Source organism: Chlorocebus sabaeus, chromosome 22 (genome assembly GCF_047675955.1).
Source record: "Chlorocebus sabaeus isolate Y175 chromosome 22, mChlSab1.0.hap1, whole genome shotgun sequence".
Taxonomy (NCBI): Eukaryota; Metazoa; Chordata; class Mammalia; order Primates; family Cercopithecidae; genus Chlorocebus; species Chlorocebus sabaeus.
The window spans coordinates 21,844,273-21,861,495 of NC_132925.1; positions in this window are offsets into that span (position 1 = coordinate 21,844,273).

Here is a 17,223-nt window from a genome sequence, read left to right on the forward strand (position 1 = left end):
CTACTAGAAACAGGAAATGCAATGCAAGGGATTCTTTCCTCGAGACTTCAGGGAGCCCTACCTACACCTTAATTTCATTCCAGTAAAACTGATTTTACAGTTCTGGACTCCAGAACTATAAGAAAATAACTTTGTGCTGTTTTAAGCCACCAAGCTATTAGCAGTTTGTCAGAGCAGCCATAGGAATCTAATACACCATGGTTCAAAGATACCTATTAAGTAGGAATTCTGTTCTCTGTAGAAGATAATTCAGAGGTCAGAGCTACTGGAGAGGCAACATGCAGTTGAGGAAATGGTAATGAACTTGGAACTGGCTTCTAGACTACATTCTGTCAAAGACTTTGAGCCAAGTTGACCTTTCTGATATTCATTTCCCACATATATAAAAATCAAAGGAATGGGCCAGGCACAGTAGCTCACACCTGTAAGCCCAGCTGTTTGGGAAGTTGAGGCAGGAGGATTGCTTGGGCCTAGGGGTTTGCGGCTGCAGTGAGCCGTGATCATGCCAGTGCACTCCAGCCTGGGTGACAGAGTAAGACTCCAACTCAAAAACAGACAAAACAAAACAAAACACAAAAGTCAAAGGAATGGGTGGGGATAAATTGTCCTTGAGGGTCCTTTAACCTCCCTACTCTGTCCATCAAGTAAGATGGACAAGGCAACAGAACAGTAGAACAATGAGGGCAGAGGAAAGCAACATAGGACACCAAATTCTTGTAAAAGGCCTCAAAGCTTAAGGGAATGTGTGGAAGGACGTGGGGAAGGTAGGGAGGAGGGTAACATTACAAAGTAACCGAAACAATCTTATGACTTTATGTTGGTGTTTGTGCTGGTATGGAGTGTGTTTAAGTGCTGTGGACGGAAATGCCTAGGGTCTTACTGAGAAGCATCCCTCCTTTTCTTCCCTGTTTCTTCACTCTGTCACAGCATACCCATAGCAGCCTGATCTGCAAATCAGCAGTGTAAAGAGCTCAAATCTAGAGGCTGAAGGCTTATTGCGTTGACGTTCTCATCCTAGAGGTCCCTGAATGCAGAACGTGGGAACTTCTGGGCTTCCTATGCAACAGCTTGCTTAAACCTGGAAGGGACCCCAGGCTGGGAATAGTTACGTTTCTCAAATGGTTAATGGATTTTCTACTGGGTTAAAAGCTTTACATTTGACATCGCCCTATCTTCACAAAAAATCTCTCTGAAGTAGTTATTGGCACCTCTGTTGTGTTAGTAAGGAAACGAGGTTCAGCAGAAGGTATGATTTTACCCAAGATGACACAGCTGGCAAGCGGTCAAGTCTGAATCCTTTTCTAATGTTTGTTTATGGTCATAAATTTCTCTTTAAGCACAACTTTAATTACACATAATAAATTTAATGCGTCATATTTTCATTAGCATTAGTTCAAAATGTTTTCTAATTTCCATTGTGTTTTTAAATTAGTCTATAGGTTATTTAGAAGTATATTTAAACTTTCCAGGTAGGTGGGATTTTCACTTATCTGTTAGTTATTAATTCTAGCTTACTTGAACTGTGGTTAGAAAACATTTTTATGTATACTGTTAAGCTTAGAAATGTGTAAGACTTGCTTGTGGCTTGCAATATTTATAAGTATCTGTTTATACTTGAAAAGAATGTGTATTCTGAAGTTCTTAGGTGTCCTTTGTGTGTCAATTAAATCAAATTCTTTGTTGTGCTGTTCAGATCTTCAATATCTTTGGTAAGATATTGCTAAGATTCTACTGAGATGGTGGATTTGTCCATTTTCTCTTTTAGTTCTGTCATTTTTTTTTGCCTTATATATTTTGATGCTATGTTACCAAGGGTATACGATGAATTATATTTGTTATATATGTCTATGGACTGAAAGTTTTATCTTTTTAAAGTATCCCTCTTGCACCCTTTTCAATAAATGGTATGGGGAAAAATCTGATTGCCACAGACAGAAGAATGAAACTGGATGCCTATCTCTCACAATACACAAAAGTGGTTCAAGATTAAAGACTTAACTGTAAGACTTGAAACTATAAAAATACTAGAAGAAAATCTAGAGAAAACTCTTCTGGACATTGGCTTAGGCAAAGGATTTCTGACTAAGACTTCAAAAGCACAGTAAACAAAAACAGACAAACGGGACTTAAACTAAAACTCTTCTGCAGAGCAAAGAAAATAAGCAACAGAGTGAACAGACAACCTGCAAAATGGGAGATAGACAATGGAGACTAAGAGTCAAGGAGTGACAGAGAGGTGGAGGATGAGAAATTACTTAATGGGTACAAAGTATGTTATCTGAGTGATGGATGCCCTGAAAGCTCTGACTTGACCATTATACAATCTCTTCATGCAATGAAATTGCACTTGCCCTCCATAAATTTATATAAATTAAAAAGTAAAATATCCCTCTTTACCTCTAGTAATGATTTTCCCTTTAAAATCTATTTTAACTATGTAGCAGACCCTCTTAATATTCTTCTCATATTTCCCTGTCACTTGCCATTGCTGTGCACCCTGATGGTTTTCCTACTGCCATCACCAATACTCCATTTGAGAGCTTTCTCTAGTAAGCTTGGTTCATGTGCAGGGAAGGGAGGCCAAAGGTTCTGGGAAGTTGAAACGCCAGTAGCAGTCCTCATCTAGTGACAGATGGAAACTGGAGGATAAATAACTCAGCTTCATCATCTATTGGGTGGGACCACTCTGAGGGATATTCTTTATTATCTCTCAGAGGTCCTCAGCAGGACTGACTCCCAGGTGTCCTTTGTGGTAATCTGCTCACTAACACCTGGCATTGGCTTGTTTCTCTTCCTTTTATCACCCTTTCCCCTTCCCATTTCTCCTATTAGAGCTTCTTAGGATCACTTTGCAAATGAACTATGTGCTATGGTTTGAATATTTGTCACCTCCAAAACTCATGCTCAATTTAATCCCCAACGTAGGAATATTGAGTGGTGCAGCCTTTAAGATGTGATTGGATCATGAGGACTCTGCCCTGGTGAATGGATTAATTCATTCATGGATTAATTGATTAATGAATTAGTGAGTTAATGGATTAATGGGTTATCATTGGAGGGGAACTTGTGGTTTATAAGAGAGATACCTGAGCTAGCATCTTAGTATGCTCAGCCCCTGTCTGTGTGATGCTCTGCACTACCTTGGGATCCTCTTTATCCTTTTCTTCCAACTTTAAAAAATATTATTTCTTTTAAATAATAGAGACAGGGTCTCACCATGTTGCCCAGACTAGTCTTGAACTCCTGGGCTCAAGCAGTCCCCCAACCCTGGCCTTCTAAAGTGCTGGGATTACAGGCATTAGCCACCATGCCTGGTCTCTCCCCAGTTTTATTCCTTATAACTAGGATGCTATTCATCCTGGTATGTCCAGGAACAGTCCCAGTTTATGCCCATTGTCACAGTGTAATTATTGATGATGCCCAATTCTACTTTCAAATCATTCTGCTTTAATGATGAGTTAAATGATTGCCCTACTTAGAGTGTTTTCATAATACTTAGACCTGCCTCTATCACTACATGATTCACAATGTGCTGTATTGTTGTATTTTAATTGTTTTTTGGATTTGTCTCCTTCATGGGATTTAGTGTAGTCACTGGGAATGATTTTCTTTTCTGCAGACTCCAGCATATATATATATACCTGGCATTGGGAGGAGCTCAGCCATGCTCATTGGACATGTGAATGTTTTTGAAACCTTGCTTCTTTCATTTTGTGCACAGTAGGTGCTCAATAAATCATTTTTAATTGAAGTAGATAGCTGTCTGTTATGAAAATGAGAAATGAGTCTGACAAGCACACTGCTTCTTCTCTCTGCCCTCCTTTATTTGTGGTCGTCAGCTCAGAGATCTCATTTTACCTCCAGATTCGTGAGTCATCTCTTCCTCTTGCCTCACCCATAGCTGTTTGAATTCTTTGAAAACTGGAGTTAGTTATCCTTTTCAAGCCTCCAGTGAGTGCTGTGCTGACCTGATTTCCAGTTGCTGGGTGCTTGCTTTGGGCAAGTGTACCTCCACAGTTGAAATCTTCCCTCCGCCCCGAGCTCCTGAGGCTCTCCCCACTCTGTCATCTGTTTCAGAAGCAGCTTTTGTACCATCTTGCTTTTACCTTTGAGGCCACACCCACTGTTGGTTACTTCATCCTGTGGCTATGTCTATACAAGTGAAATGAAGTGCATAATGAAGTCAACGGTGGGTTTAATTCAGGCCACTTTTGCCTGACACTTCTTCCTGTTGCTGTCAGCTCATTGCCTCAGCGACCCCCCATCCCGCTTATTGTTTGGAGGCTGGAATCTGCTATGCCACAGGAGTATTTTCTGGGCCTTGTCCTTTACTTGAAATGATGGAAGCCATTTTCTTTCTTCAGGAATTATGAGACCTAATCCACCTGGATTGAGCAAATGGGTTGTTCTTCCTGCTGGTTGCTGAAAACCATCACGTATTCAGTTTTCTTTTTTTTCTTTCTTTATTATTATTATTATACTTTAAGTTCTAGGGTATATGTGCATAATGCGCAGGTTTGTTACATATGTATACTTGTGCCATGTTGGTGTGCTGCACCCATCAACTCGTCAGCACCCATCAACTCGTCATTTACATCAGGTATAACTCCCAATGTAATCCCTCCCCCTCCCCCACCCCATGATAGGCCCTGGTGTGTGATGTTCCCCTTCCCGAGTCCAAGTGATCTCATTGTTCAGTTCCCACCTATGAGTCAGAACATGTGGTGTTTGGTTTTCTGTTCTTGTGATAGTTTGCTAAGAATGATGGTTTCCAGCTGCATCCATGTCCCTACAAAGGACACAAACTCATCCTTTTTTATGGCTGCATAGTATTCCATGGTGTTTATGTGCCACATTTTCTTAATCCAGTCTGTCACTGATGGACATTTGGGTTGATTCCAAGTCTTTGCTATTGTGAAAAGTGCCGCAATAAACATACGTGTGCATGTGTCTTTATAGCAGCATGATTTATAATCCTTTGGGTATTCAGTTTTCAACAAACAATTGTTGAGAACTTTCTAGGTACAAGCAATAATACCAACAAAATTATTGTCTTCAGGGAGTTCTCTAGAGGCTGTGGGCATGCACGGCTCAAATCCACTTGTGTGAGAAGCTCATGAGGAGGGTAGTTAGCTGATATTTCCAGCTGTGGCCCCTCTGGATCTGCCCCTGCATTCATGCTGCCAAGTCACACTCTTCTGGGGAATCTTCTAGCTAGTAACTGAATGTGGTAGTTGTATGGTACCAGGGTCAGGCTATTTCTGGCTGGCATGGGACTCTTCTAATGAGAAGTCTTTGCCTGAGGTCTCCTGGTGGGCCTGGCTGAGACTCAGCGCTGCAGTGTCATCTGACTCCTACTGCCCCGTCTTCCTCCTTTCCTCCTAGTCTGAAGGCCGTCCCTGCTCATGCTGGCTCCCCCTCCCCAAATCCTTCAAGGCATTTCTCCCAAGAAGTCTCCTGCATGACTAATTTTGTCTTGGCATCTTCTTCTTAGAAGAGTTGAGCTGACATAAGTTTCCAGTCCAGTATTGTAGATTAAACATGTGCACAAAGAACACAGAATAGTCTTCATTATATTCCTCTCCAACATTAAGTAGTGAGATTAAAGTACAACAGGGACAGATAATCTTAGATTGCAAAAAGAGGTATATTTTATATTTACCATAGTTTGTCATTTCTGAGAGGGCAAGAACCATGACCAATATAATTATTTGTTCAGGTGAACAATTCTTTGTTCACTTGTCATGGGTGATAAGTAAAAACACTTAAGAGAAGAAAAATAGTAATAGTTTTATAATTGTAATAATCATAATAATTTATTGAGGGCCTTATCTCTGCCAGGCGTTAGGTACTTTGTATATCTTTTTTTCCAGTCTTCATAACAATCAAACAAAGAAGGTATTGCTGTCATCTCATTTTGCAGATGAAGAAAGTGAAAAATAAAAGAGGTTAAATAGATTCCTTATGGTCAGCCAGACGCAGTAGCTCACAGCTGTAATCCCAGCACTCTGGGAGGCCAAGGTGGGAGGATCACCTGAGGTCAGGAGTTCAAGACCAGCCTGGCCAACATGGTGAAACCCCATCTCTACTGAAAATACAAAAATTAGCCAGGCATGGTGGTACATGCCTGTAATGTCAGCTACTCAAGAGGCTGAGGCAGGAGAATTGCTTGAACCCGGGAGGTGGAGGTTACGGTAAGTTGAGATCGCACCACTGCACTCCAGCCTGTGCAACACCGCGCCCAGCCTAATTTTGTATTTTTAGTAGAGATGGGGTTTTGCCATGTTGGCCAGGCTGGTCTCACACTTCTGACCTCAGGTGATCCACCCACCTCTGCCTCAGATTATTCTTTTCTCTGTCTTTAAAAAAAAAAAAAAAAAAGATTGCTCAAGGTCACCCTGGGGCTAGTGAGTGGCTGTGTCAGGGTTTGGGTTTGTGAGGCTCTGATGCTCTTGAATTTCCCATGACACTATGCTCTGTCTTAAGGGTGAGCTTCAGACTTAGGCCAGGTGGTAATCAGTAGGGGGAATTTGAGGAATATCTCTTCCAGTGGGCTGGGGAGTCTATAGTCTAGACCAGATCTTAGTCCACGAGTTCTACATTCTTAGTATTTCATACTGTATTTTTAGGAACTTCTGAAAAAGAAAGATGATATCTTCAAGATGGGCTTCTCCTTTTTTATTAGATCCTGTTGTCCAGAGTTGTAGAGCAAAAATGTACCCTAGAAAAAAGCCAGATACAAAAAGCCAATATGGTATGATTCCATTTATATGAAATCTCCAGAATAGGGAAGTGACTTAATGAGGGTGGGGTTTCTTTTTCGGGTAATGAAAATGTTCTGAAATTAGATAGTAGTAATGGTTGCACAACTCTTTGAATACACTAAAAACCACTGAGTAAGTATACTTTAAAAGAGCAAATATAATAAATATATATACAGTGTATTAGGCTTCCAGGCTCTCTTTAAGAACTCAAAAACTTCTTACATTCTAAATGTAAGAAGTTAGATAAAACTTCTTACATTACAAATGTTTAATGCTAAACTAGATTATGATTTATCTCTAGGTTTTTACCTTACTTTTAGAGGTCGAATGGCTTTCTTACTCTAAATGGATGCATATAGCTCACACTTTCAGATTATTTCTTTTTTATGTTTTGGAGATGGAGTCTTGCTCTGTTGCCAGGCTGGAGTGCAGTGGTGTGATCTTGGCTTACTGCAACCTCTGCCTCCAAGGTTCAAGTGATTCTCCTGCCTTAGCCTCCCGGGTAGCTGGGATTACAGACATGTGCCACCATGCCTGAGTAATTTATTTGTATTTTTATTTTGTATTATACTTTAAGTTCCAGGGTACATGTGCACAATAAGCAGGTTTGTTACACAGATATACATGTGCCATGTTGGTTTGCTGCACCCATCAACTCGTCATTTACATTAGGTATTTCTCCTAATGCTATCCCTGCACCAGACCCCCACACCCCAACAGGCCCTGGTGTGTGATGTTCCCTGCCCTGTGTCCATGTGTTCTCATTGTTCATCTCCCACTTATGAGTGAAAACATGTGGTATTTGGTTTTCTGTCCTTATGATATTTTGCTGAGAATGATGGTTTCCAGCTTCATCCATGTCTCTGCAAAGGACATGAACTCATCCTTTTTTATGGCTGCATAGTATTCCATGGTGTATATGTGCCACATATTCTTTATCCAATCTATCATTGATGAGTACTTGGGTTGGTTCCAAGTCTTTGCTATTGTGAATAGTGCTGCAATAAACATACATGTGCATGTCTTTATAGTAGAATGATTTATAATCCTTTGGGTATATTCTCAGTAATGGGATTGCTGGGTCAAATGGTATTTCTAGTTCTAGATCCTTGAGGAATTGCCACACTGTCTTCCACAATAGTTGAACTAATTTACACTCCCACCAACAGCGTAAAAGTGTTCCTATTTCTCCACATCCTCTCCAGCATCTGTTGTTTCCTGACTTTTTATTTTTATTATTATTGTTTATTTAATTATACTTTAAGTTCTAGGTTACATGTGCACAATGTGCAGATTTGATACATAGGTATACATGTGCCATGTTGGTTTGCTGCACCCATCAGCTCATCATTTACATTAGGTATTTCTCCTAATGCTATCCCTCCCCCAGCTCCCTACCCTCTCACAGGCCCTGGTGTGTGATGTTCCCAGCCCTATATCCAAGTGATCTCATAGTTCAATTCCCACTGATGAGTGAGAACATGTGCTGTTTGGTTTTCTGTCCTTGTGATAGTTTGCTGAGAATGATGGTTTCCAGCTTCATCCATGTCCCTGCAAAGAACATGAACTCATTCTTTTTTAAGGCTACATAGTATTCCATGGTGTATATGTGCCACATTTTCTTAATCCAGTCTATCATTGATGGACATTTGGGTTGGTTCCAAGTCTTTGCTATTGTGAATAGCCATGTAATAAACATACATGTGCATGGGTCTTTATAGTAGCATGATTTATAATCCTTTGGGTATATACCCAGTAATGGGATTGTTGGGTCAAATGGTATTTCTAGTTATAGATCCTTGAGGAATGACCACATTGTCTTCCACAATGGTTGAACTAGTTTACACTCCCACTGACAGTGTAAAAGCATTCCCATTTCTCCACATCCTCTCCAGCATCTGTTGTTTCCTGACTTTTTAATGATTGCCATTCTAACTGGCGTGAGATGGTATCTCATTGTGGTTTTGATTTGCATTTCTCTGATGACCAGTGATGATGAGCACTTTTTCATACGTCTGTTGGCTGCATAAATGTCTTTTTTTGAAAAGTGTCTGTTCATATCCTTTGCCTGCTTTTTGATGGGGTTGTTTTTTTCTTGTAAATTTGTTTAAGTTCTTTGTAGATTCTGGATATTAGCCCTTTGTCAGATGGATAGATTTTCTCCCATTCTGTGGGTTGCCTGTACACTCTCACGATAGTTTCTTTTGCTATGCAGAAGCTCTTTAGTTTAGTTAGATCCCATTTGTCAATTTTGGCTTCTGTTGCCATTGATTTTGGTGTTTTAGTCATGAAGACTTTGCCCATGCCTATGTCCTGAATGGTATTGCCTAGGTTTTCTTCTATGGTTTTTATGGTTTTAGGTCTTATATTTAAGTCTTTATTCTGTCTTGAGTTAATTTTGTATAAGGTGTAAGGAAGGGATCCAGTTTCAGCTTTCTACATATGGCTAACCAGTTTTCCCAGCGCCGTTTATTAAATAGGGAATCCTTTCCACATTGCTTGTTGTCGTCAGGTTTGTAAAGATCAGATGGCTGTAGATGTGTGGTGTTATTTCTGAGGCTTCTGTTCTGTTCCATTGGTCTATATCTCTGTTTTGATATCAATACCATGCTGTTTTGGTTACTGTAGCCTTGTAGTATAGTTTGAAGTCAGATAGTGTGATTCCGCCAGATTTGTTCATTCGTTTTGCTTAAGATTGTCTTGGCTATGTGGGCTCTTTTGGTTTCATGTGAAATTTAAAGTAGTTTTCTCCAGTTCTGTGAAGAAAGTCAGTGGTAACTTGTTGGGGATAGCATTGAATCTATAATTAGTTTGGGCAGTGTGGCCATTTTCATGATATTGATTCTTCCTATCCATGAGCATGAAATGTTCTTCCATTTGTTTGTGTCCTCTTTTATTTCATTGAGCAGTGGTTTGTAGTTCTCCTTGAAGAGGTCCTTCACATCTCTTGTAAATTGTATTCCTAGGTATTTAATTCTCTTTGTAGTAATTGTGAATGGGAGTTCACTCATGATTTGGCTCTCTGCCTCTTCCTGATGTATAGGAATATTGTGATTTTTGCACATTCATTTTGTATCCTGAGATTTTGCTGAAGTTGCTTATCAGCTTAAAGAGATTTTGGGCTGAGACTACGGGGTTTTCTAAACATACAATCACGTCATCTGCAAACAGAGACACTTTGACTTCCTCTTTTCCTATTTGAATACCCTTTATTTCTTTCTCTTGCTTGATTGCCTTGGTTAGAACTTCCAATACTATGTTGAATAGGAGTGATGAGAGAGGGCATCCTTGTGTTGTGCCGGTTTTCAAAGGGAATGCTTCCAGTTTTTGCCCATTAGTATGATACTGGCTGTGGGTTTGTCATAAATAGCTCTCACTATTTTGAGATACGTTCCATGAATACCTAGTTTATTGAGAGTTTTTAGCATGAAAGGCTGTTAAATTTTGTTGAACGCCTTTTCTGCATCTATTGAGATAATCATGTGGTTTTTGTCTTTGGTTCTGTTTATGTGATAGATTACATTTATTGATTTGCATATGTTGAGCCAGCCTTGCATCCCAGAGATGAAGCTGAGTTGGTCATGGTGGATAAGCTTTTAGATATGCTGCTGGATTTGGTTTCCCCATATTTTTTTGGGGGATTTTCACATCAATGTTCAACAGGGATATTGGCCTAAAAATCTCTCTCTCTTTTTTCTGTTGTGTCTTTGCTAGGCTTTGGTATCAGGATGATGGTGGCTTCATAAAATGAGTTAGGGAGGATTCCCTATTTTTCTATTGATTGGAATAGTTTCAGAAGGAATGGTAGCAGCTCCTCTTTGTACCTTTGGTAGAATTCGGCTGTGAATCTGTCTGGTCCTGGACTTTTTTTGGTTGGTAGGCTACTTTTTATTTTTAGTTTTTATTATACTTTAAGTTTTAGGGTACATGTGCACAGTGTGCAGGTTTGTTACACATGTATATATATGCCGTGTTGGTGTGCTGCACCCATTAACTCATCATTTACATTAGGTATATCTCCTAATGCTATCCCTCCCCCAACCTCCTCCCCACAATAGGCCTCAGTGTGTGATGTTCCCCTTCCTGTGTCCAAGTGATCTCATTGTTCAATTCCCACCTATGAGTGAGAACATGTGGTGTTTGGTTTTCTGTTCTTGCAATAGTTTGCTGAGAATGATGGTTTCCAGCTGCATCCATGTCCCTACAAAGGACACGAACTCATCAGCTGCATAGTATTTCATGGTGTATATGTGCCACATTTTCTTAATTCAGTCTGTCACTGATGGACATTTGGGTTGATTCCGTTGGCTGTATGAATGTCTTCTTTTGAAAAGTGTCTGTTCATATCCTGAGCCCACTCTTTGATGGGGTTGTTTGTTTTTTTCTTGTAAATTTGTTTGAGTTCTTTGTAGGTTCTGGATATTAGCCCTTTGTCAGATGAGTAGATTGCAAAAATTTTCTCCCATTCTGTAGGTTGCCTGTTCACTCTGATGGTAGCTTCTTTTGCTGTGCAGATATTCTTTAGTTTAATTAGATCCCATTTGTCAATTTTGGCTTTTGTTGCCATTGCTTTTGGTGTTTTAGACAAGAAGTCCTTGCCCATGCCTATGTCCTGAATGGTATTGCCTAGGTTTTCTTCTAGGGTTTTTATGTTTTTAGGTCTTACATTTAAGTCTCTAATCCATCTTATGTTAGTTTTTGTATAAGGTGTAATGAAGGGGTCCAGTTTCAGTTTTCGGCATATGGCTAACCAGTTTTCCCAACCCCATTTATTAAATAGGGAATCCTTTCCCCACTTCTTGTTTTTGTCAGGTTTGTCAAAGATCAGATGGATGTAGATGTGTGGTATTATTTCTGAGGGCTCTGTTCTGTTCCATTGGTCTATATCTCTGTTTTGGTACCAATACCATGCTATTTTGGTTACTGTAGCCTTGTAGTATAGTTTGAAGGCAGGTAGCGTGATGCCTCCAGCTTTGTTCTTTTGGCTTAGGATTGTCTTGGCAATGCAGGGTCTTTTTTGGTTCCATATGAACTTTAGAGCAGTTTTTTCCAATTCTGTGAAGAAAGTCATTGGTAGCTTAATGGGGATGTCATTGAAACTATAAATTAACTTGGGCAGTATGGCCATTTTCACAATATTGATTCTTCCTATCCATGAGCATGGTATGTTCTTTCATTTGCTTGTGTCCTCTTTTATTTCACTGAGGAGTGGTTTGTAGTTCTCCTTGAAGAGGTCCTTTACATCCCTTGTAATTTGGATTCCTAGGTATTTTATTATCTTTGAAGCAATTGTGAATGTGAGTTCATTCATGATTTGGCTCTCTGTTTGTCTGTTACTGGTGTATAAGAATGCCTGGGATTTTTGCACATTGATTTTGTATCCTGAGACTTTGCTGAAGTTGCTTGTCAGTTTAAGGAAATTTTGGGCTGAGACAATGGGGTTTTCTAAATGTACAATCATGTCATCTGCAAACAGGGACAATTTGACTTCTTTTCCTAACTAAATACCTTTATTTCTTTCTCTTGCCTGATTGCCCTAGCCAGAACTTCCGACACTATGTTGAATAGGAGTGGTGAGAGAGGGCATCCCTGTCTTGTGCCAGTTTTCAAAGGGAATGCTTCCAGTTTTTGCCCATTCAGTATGATATTGGCTGTGAGTTTGTCATAAGTAGCTCTTATTATTTTGAGATACGTTCAATCAATACCGAACTTATCGAGAGTTTTTAGCACGAAGGGCTGTTGAATTTTGTCAAAGGCTTTTTCAGCATCTATTGAGATAATCATGTGGTTTTTGTCTTTGGTTCTGTTTATATGCTGGATTACGTTTATTGATTTGCATATGTTGAACCAGCCTTACAATCCAGGGATAAAGCCCACTTGATCATGGTGGATAAGCTTTTTGATGTGCTGCTGGATTCGGTTTTCCAGTATTTCACTGAAGATTTTTGCATCGATGTTCATCAGGAATATTGGTCTAAAATTCTCTTTTTTTGTTGTGTGTCTGCCAGGCTTTGCTATCAGGATGATGTTGGCCTCATAAAATGAGTTAGGGAGGATTCCCTCTTTTTCTATTGATTGGAATAGTTTCAGAAGGAATGGTACCAGCTCCTCCTTGTGCCTCTGGTAGAATTTGGCTGTGAATCTATCTGGTCCTGGACTTTTTTTGGTTGGTAGGCTATTAATTATTGCCTCAATTTCAGAGCCTACTATTGGTCTATTCAGGGATTCAAATTCTTCATGGTTTATTCTTGGGAGATTGTAAGTGTCCAGGAAATTATCCATTTCTTCTAGGTTTTCTAGTTTATTTGTGTAGAGGTGTTTATAGTATTCTCTGATGGTAGTTTGTATATCTGTGGTGTCGATGGTGATATCCCCTTTATCATTTCTTATTGTGTCTGTTTGATTCTTCTCTCTTTTTTTCTTTATTAGTCTTTCTAGTGGTCTATGAATTTTGTTGATCTTTTCAAAAAACCAGCTCCCGGATTCATTGCTTTTTTGGAGGGTTTTTTGTGTCTCTGCCTCCTTCAGTTCTGCTCTGATTTTAATTATTTCTTGCCTTCTGCTAGCTTTTGAATGTGTTTGCTCTTGCTTCTCTGGTTATTTTAATTGTGATGTTAGGGTATCAATTTTAGCTCTTTCCTGCTTTCTCTTGTGGGCATTTAGTGCTACACATTTCCCTCTACACACTGTTTTAAATGTGTCCCAGAGATTCTGGTATGTTGTATCTTTGTTCTCATTGGTTTCAAAGAACATCTTTATTTCTGCCTTCATTTTGTCATGTACCCAGTAGTCATTCAGGAGCAGGTTATTCAGTTTCCATGTAGTTCAGCGGTTTTGATTGAGTTTCTTAGTCCTGAGTTCTAGTTTGATTGCACTGTGGTCTGAGAGACAGTTTGTTGTAATTTCTGTTCTTTTACATTTGCTGAGGAGTGCTTTACTTCCAACTATGTGGTCAATTTTGGAATAAGTGCAATGTGGTGCTGAGAAGAATGTATATCCTGTTGATTTGGGGTGGAGAGTTCTGTAGATGTCTATTAGGTCTGCTTGGTGCAGAGGTGAGTTCAATTCCTGGATGTCCTTGTTAACTTTCTGTCTCGTTGATCTGTCTGAGGTTGATAGTGGGGTGTTAAAGTCTCCTATTATTATTGTATTGGAGTCTAAGTCTCTTTGTAAGTCTCTAAGCACTTGCTTTATGAATCTGGGTGCTCCTGTATTGGGTGCATATATCTTTAGGATAGTTAGCTCTTCCTGCTGAATTGATCCCTTTACCATTATGTAATGGCCTTCTTTGTCTCTTTTGATCTTTGATGGTTTAAAGTCTGTTTTATCAGAGACTAGGATTGCAACCCCTGCTTTTTTTTGTTTTCCATATTCTTGGTAGATCTTCCTCCATCCCTTTATTTTGAGCCTATGTGTGTCTCTGCAAGTGAGATGGGTCTCCTGAATACAGCAAACTGATGGGTCTTGACACTTTATCCAATTTGCCAGTCTGTGTCTTTTAATTGGACCATTTAGCCCATTTACATTTAAGGTTAATATTGTTATGTGTGAACTTGATCCTGTCATTATGATATTAACTGGTTATTTTGCTCGTTAGTTGATGCAGTTTCTTCCTAGCCTCGATGGTCTTTACATTTTGGCATGTTTTTGCAATGGCTGGTAGTGGTTGTTCCTTTCCATGTTTAGTGCTTCCTTCAGGATCTCTTGTAGGGCAGGCCTGGTGGTGACAAAATCTCTCAGCATTTGCTTGTCTGTAAAGGATTTTATTTCTCTTTCACTTATGAAACTCAGTTTGGCTGAATATGAAATTCTGGGTTTAAAATTCTTTTCTTTAAGAATGTTGAATATTGGCCCCCACTCTCTTCTGGCTTGTAGGGTTTCTGCCGAAAGATCTGCTGTTAGTCTGACGGGCTTCCCTTTGTGGGTAACCCAACCTTTCTCTCTGGCTGCCCTTAACATTTTTTCCTTCATTTCAACTTTGGTGAATTTGACAACTATGTATCTTGGAGTTGCTCTTCTTGAGGAGTATCTTTGTGGTGTTCTCTGTATTTCCTGAATTTGAATGTTGGCCTGCCTTACTAGGTTGGGGGAGTTCTCCTGGATTATATCCTGCAGAGTGTTTTCCAACTTGGTTCCATTTTCCCCACTTTCAGGCACACCAATCAGACGTAGATTTGGTCTTTTCACATAATCCCATATTTCTTTACGGCTTTGTTCATTTCCTTTTACTCTTTTTTTCTCTACACTTCTCTTCTTGCTTCATTTCATTCATTTGATCTTCAATCACTGATAGTCTTTCTTCCAGTTGATTGAGTTGGTTACTGTAACTTGTTCATTTGTCACGTAGTTCTCGTGTCATGGTGTTCATCTCTGTCAGTTCGTTTATGGTCTTCTCTGCATTGATTATTCTAGTTATCCATTCTTCCATTCTTTTATCAAGGTTTTTAGTTTCTATGCACTGGGTATGTAGTTCCCCCTTTAGCTCTGAGAAGTTTGATCAACTGAAGCCTTCTCTCAACTCGTCAAAGTCATTCTCCGTCCAGCTTTGTTCTGTTGCTGGTGTTGAGTTGCATTCCTTTGGAGGGGGAGATGCACTCTGATTTTTTGAATTTCCAGTTTTCTGCACTGCTTTTTCCCCATCTTTGTGGTTTTATCTGCCTTTGGTCTTTGATGATGGTGATGTACTGATGGGGTTTTGGTGCAGGTGTCCTTTCTGTTTGTTAGTTTTCCTTCTAACCATCAGCACCCTCAGCTGCAGGTCTGTTGGAGTTTGCTTGAGGTCCACTCCAGACCCTGTTTGCCTGGGTATCAGCAGTGGAGGCTGCAGAAGATAGAATATTGCTGAACAGCAAGTGTTCCTGTCTGATTCTTGCTCTGGAAGCTTTGCACCCAGCCATGTGAGGTGTGAGGTGTCATTCTGCACCTAGTGGGGGATGTCTCCCAGTTAGGCTACTCAGGGGTCAGGGACCCATTTGAGCAGGCAGTCTATCCTTTCTCAGATCTTAACCTCTATGCTGGGAGAACCACTGCTCTCTTCAAAGCTGTCAGATAGGGACATTTACATCTGCAGAAGTTTCTGCTGCTTTTTGTTTAGCTATGCCCTGTCCCCAGAGATGGAGTCTACAGAGGCAGGCAAGCCTCCTTGAGCTGCAGTGGGTTCTACCCAATTTGAGCTTCTTGGCGGCTTTGTTTACCTACTTAAGCCTCAGCAGTGGCGGGGGCCCCTCCCCCAGCCTTGCTTCCTCCTTGCAGTTTGATCTCTAACTGCTGTGCTAGCAATGAAGGAGGCTCTGTGGGCATGGGACCCCCCTGGCCAGGTGTGGGATATAATCTCCTAGTGTGCCATTTGCTAAGACCCTTGGTAAAGTGCAGTATTAGGGTGGGAGTTACCTGATTTTCCAGGTGTTGTATGTCTCAGTTTCCCTTGGCTAGGAAAAGGAATTCCCTTCCCCCTTGTGCTTCCCAGATGAGGTGATGCCTCACCCTGCTTCAGCTCTCGCTGTTTGGGCTGCACCCGCTGACCAGCACAGACTGTCCGACACGCCCCACTGAGATGAAACTGGTACCTCAGTTGAAAATGCAGAAATCACCTGTCTTCTGTGTTGCTCATGCTGGTAACTGGAGGCTGGAACTGTTCCTATTCAGCCATCTTCGGTTTTTAGGCTATTAGTTACTGACTCAATTTCAGAACCTGATGCTGGTCTATTCAGAGATTCAACTTCTTCCTAGTTTAGTCATGGGAGGTTGTATGTGTCCAGGAATTTATCCACTTCTTCTAGATTTTCTAGTTTATTTGCATAGAGGTGTTTGTAGTATTCTCTGATGGTAGTTTGTATTTCTGTGGGATTGGTGGTGACATCCCCTCATCATTTTGTATTGTGTCATTTGATTCTTCTCTCTTTTCTTCTTTATTAGTCTTGCTAGCAGTCTATTTTGTTGATCTTTTTAAAAAAACCAGGTCCTGGATTCATTGATTTTTTTGAAGGGTTTTTTTGTGTCTGTATATCCTTCAGTTCTGCTCTGATCTTAGTTATCGCTTGCCTTCTGCTAGCTTTTGAATTTGTTTGCTCTTGCTTCTCTAGTTCTTTTAATTGTGATGTTAGGGTGTTGATATTTGATCTTTCCTGCTTTCTCTTGTGGACATTTAGTGCTATAAATTTCCCTCTATATGCAGCTTTTAATGTATACCCAGAGATTCTGGTATGTTGTGTCTTTGTTCTCATTGGTTTCAAAGAACATCCTTATTTCTGCTTTCATTTCGTTATGTACCCAGTAGTCATTCAGGAGCAGGTTGGTCCATGTCCATGTAGTTGTGTTGTTTTGAGTGAGTTTCTTAATCCTAGTTCTAATTTGATTGCACTGTGGTCTGAGACACTCTTTGTTATAATTTCTGTTTCTCAGCATTTGCTGAGGAGTGTTTTACTTCCAATTGTTTGGTCCATTTTAGAATAAGGGTGAT